Source organism: Lycorma delicatula, chromosome 1, assembly GCF_047948215.1.
Source record: "Lycorma delicatula isolate Av1 chromosome 1, ASM4794821v1, whole genome shotgun sequence".
Classification (NCBI taxonomy): Eukaryota; Metazoa; Arthropoda; class Insecta; order Hemiptera; family Fulgoridae; genus Lycorma; species Lycorma delicatula.
Genome location: NC_134455.1, coordinates 16,763,215 through 16,767,617, shown reverse-complemented (window position 1 = coordinate 16,767,617; position 4,403 = coordinate 16,763,215). Strand labels below are relative to the sequence as shown.

At 29.0% G+C, this 4,403-nt stretch overlaps 1 pseudogene; it reads right to left on the bottom strand.

Annotated features, from left to right (window-relative positions):
• Positions 1-2,335: 2,335 nt before the first annotated feature.
• On the bottom strand, positions 2,336-3,907 carry LOC142334087 (cytosol aminopeptidase pseudogene; annotated as a pseudogene).
• Positions 3,908-4,403: the final 496 nt, after the last annotated feature.

The following is a 4,403-nucleotide window of genomic DNA, read 5'->3' as shown; positions in this document are numbered from 1 at the left end:
AGTGTTATATCTCTAAAACTTAGAATATAAGCACTTAGAATTTCTCTTTTTATGGTTTATATCCAAATAAAAAGTGTGTGGTTGTCCCCCTTGTTTTACTCATTTATATAAATTCTTGAAATAGGTAGAAGTTGATTTAGCCTTGTGTGAATGACACTGGATTTATATTATGATTTGATGAAAAAATAATGACAATTGGTGTAAATTTTTTATAAACTGAATTTTTTTAATTCTTCAAGAGTATCAAACATTAATTTCAAGTGATACAAAAATCAGTATTAAAAAAAGTAGTGTAAAATATAGTTTTTTGAAACAATTATTCATGGAAATATTTATAGCTGAAACTATTTGTTTTAAGAGTGCACCAGAACATTGGTACATTCTTAAGAGAAATACTCTAAACCTGAATGCAACTAAGAAATATACATACAATAATATTAAATTTATAAAAATATTGATTATAGACATTTAAAAAGCGTTTTAATATGTATAAGCAAGAAATTCAAACAGTTAATCAAAAAGAAAACTCTTTCAAATACTAGAAATATTGCATTGTGAAACTATTTTGCTGCATTTGTTCAGATTTCTTGTTCTGATTCATGTTTAATAAAAATTAGGAATTGATGCAATGTCATTTATAGATTGTTTTTTATTTTTTAAATATATATTTGATTTCTTTAACTACCCTAAAGCAGGTAACTACAGCTACCAGAATTCCCATTATCAAGAACACCAAAAAATAGCACAAATGATAATTTGTAATGATTTTATTATGAGTACAACAAGAATTATAACGTCACAAGTTCACATCACAATTTTAAAACACAGACAAACACACGATGGACTAGAACATTTTTTTTAACAGGAGACAAATCACAAAAACAGTTTCATACATTTTGAACAGAAATTAACACTTTTTAAGAAGTCTTCAAATAAGTTCCTCTTACATTCCTTGGTTGATTATTTTTTACATGGAGCATCTTTCAATACTTTGCACTGAGTTGAGGGTTTTTGTTCCTTTCGCTTAGGTTTTGCACTATATAAAAAAAAATAAAAAATTGAAAATGTTAAAAAATTTAGTGAACAGTTTAAAATGTTTCATATTTTTGTTTTTCCCCTTCAACTTTTGCTTGGTGATTCACCAACTTATTTTTTTAAATAAATGTTATATATATTATTTTAAATGCTTACATAATGTACATTTTTCCTAAGTGTTTTAATTTTTTTATCATTGTTCCAATTTACACTACATCTAAATTTCTCATAGCCTAGAAAATTTTTATGCTGCCTTTTTTAAAACAATTTCTTTTGTTTTATTCATGTTGTAAAACATGTTTTGTGAGTTAACTCAATGTATCATTTTCTGTATTATCTTGTGTGCAAAAAGCAGCTGTTATGTTTACTATCTGTTTCATTTCTACCATTTTTTGTCAACTTTTTAGCAAGAAAATTTATTTTTTGCTTTAGTGAATTTAAATTACAGTAGTTTAATATAATTCAAAATTCAAAATAAAATGTTTGCATTCAATATTTTCACAAATATTGCAGTGATACAATGCAATAACCATTCATACAAATTACCTTTTAGTTGAAAATAACATTGTTCTACATAATTTTTATTGAATGCATTTTCAATTACAATAAACTTTTTTTAAATATGAGATGGTCTTGTTTATTCTGAACAATTTTTGTTCAGTAAATTAAACTATGACTTCTACAAATGTGGTTCAATATATACCACTGCTTATGTTTGTTTCAGTGATAGTAATAATATAGTTTTTATATATGTTTTTCTGCTAGTTTTGATTATTGAAGTAAGAATTTTTCAAAAATGTCTTTTATTGAGAAGAATAAATAGGCTACCCTGGCTAAATTTATTTACATTTATACTTCCAAAATTGTTAGAAATAAATTCAACAACAGTGTATTTCTAATCTCCAATGTAAAGTTTATACACAGAATACTTACATACTTACTTTTATACAGCATTCTAAGCATATATATAGCATTCTATGAAAAGAAAATCATATTAACTACAGAGTTAAATGGTTTATGGAGTAATGGTAATATGCATTTTCAGTATTTGATTCATACAAAAGTCATTAAACACAATATTATTGTGCCAATAAAAAAATATTAAGAATTCTTTGTTCTTGTGTTAATTGTAAGCTACATTCTCTCATGTTAAACTCAAACATTTGCATATTTTATATGTAAACACACACACTCACCCATGCCTGTGTATAATGGTTGTAACTTACATATGTGCACATTCACAATCAACATTTGTTTGTTTTATTAGATTAAATTCAGTTAATATTGTTTCAAAATAAACCTACCTTGTTTTTGATTCAGCCTGCTGGCAGGCAAATTGAGCTATAAATTCAATTAGAGTTCGCGTTGGACGACCTGTCATTCCTTTCTGTAAATATTTATATTCTTTGCCTGTTGTTCTTGATACACCGTAAATATCCATATGAATCCAATCAGTTTTACCGCAAAGAAATTGTTTCAGAAAAGATGCAGTCATGCAAACACCTCCTAACAAATTATTATTATCTTTTACATCAGCAGTCCGAGTGAATCTCACTTTATGAGAAAAATGCCTCCAGAGTGGAAACCTCCAAACTCTGTCACCCGTATGAACACTTGCAATTCTTATCTGCTCCCACAGTTTATCATTGTTTGTAAATACACCAGTTGCAGCAGTCCCAAGACCAGACTTCATAGATTTACTTAGCGTTCCAATATCCAAAATAAATTTTGGATTAAAGGTTGCAGCATATGAAATAATGTCTATTAATGCCAATCGTCCATCTATATCAGTGTCTTCAACATTTACAGTCTTATCATTTAAACTTTTAACAACGTCACCAGGTTTCATTGAGCGTGGACCCATCATGTTTTCACACATTGGAAGTAAAGCTCTAATGTTAACTGGAAGTTGTAGTGCAGAGGCAGCACGTAGAGTTGCAATAACAGATGCAGCTCCTGCCATATCCCCTCTCATCGTTTCCATTTCTTCATAACCTTTTATACACAAGCCACCACTATCAAATGTCACTCCTTTTCCTATCAGAACAATGGGACAGACAGTTGGATCACATCCATAGTAAGTAGCTTCAAGTAGTATCGGTTCTTGACATGATCCTCTAGCAAGAGCCAAAAATGCATCCATACCCACCATTTTCAACCAGTGTTTTATCTTCATTTCTAAATTTATACCAGATACATGAAGTAGCTTAACTGCATGCTCTGCAAATGTTCGTGGAGTTAAAAGGTTCGGTGGCATTTCACACAGTTGACGTGCAAGATTCTGTGCTGCAGCTTTGTGAAGGCCAATTTGCCAGCCGGTTAAATCACAGTTATCAAAAAGATGTAGTTTTGGAATAGTTCTTTTGTGCTCAATCTTTTTGTGCTCTTGATGAATCCAGACACCCATAGCTGCTCCTTCTGCAGCAGATTCTGCATGTCCAAAACTCTCTATATAAATATTTTCACAGTTGCTTTTTATTTGTAAAGTCTGGCTTCCAACAGCTGCTGCCTCTCTAATTTGTTCTTTGTGGTCATCTATTTGTTCATCTTCATTATATCCAAGGCATTCATCACCTAATCCAACTACAGCAATACTAGAAAATCTTGGTTCCATACCATGAAAACATCTCACTTCATTTCTCCTTAAAGCAGGTCCAGACAATTGTAACAATTCCTGTAGTTTTCCATTATGCATTTTATTATACGTGTCTGCTGTTTTTGTGAATGTGAAGGTTTTGTTATGCGGGTCTTTGGTATCATTGTATACTCCTAACACAAGACCTAGAGCATCTCCTTCACCACTGCAATTAAGAGTTGTTACAGTTCTGATTGGATTTATTCTTTTAAAAATGTGGTGAAATACAGGTATCATTCTGTACTTAAGATTTAGCAATTTCATTAGTAGGCTACACTAAACATCCAACTTAACTTATATGTGAAACTTCAACTCGGAATGACCTGATTTAATCAATTTTTTTTTTTTTTGTATGTATAAATACTTAATTACATTAAAAATATATAAAGTTCACAGGAATTTCAAAAATAAATATAAACTTAATTCATTAAACTAAATAAATTTAATTGTTGGATTGTATTTAATGTAACTAATTAATTAAATGAATTCTGTCATATGATTCATGTGACAGATTATGTGATTTCTTGTTATTTTAATTAAAATTACATAATTTTAAAATTATTGTTTTTTTTAACTATTTGAAGATGAATATTTGAGATTATAAAAAAAAATTTCCTTAAATAGTTCCTTTTCCCTTTTAGCTACATTTTATTTTAAAAGTTTATAATTATACTTTCTAAATCAATCTGTGAAATATGTCAACTTTATTTGCTGATATATCAGTGGGTGCATA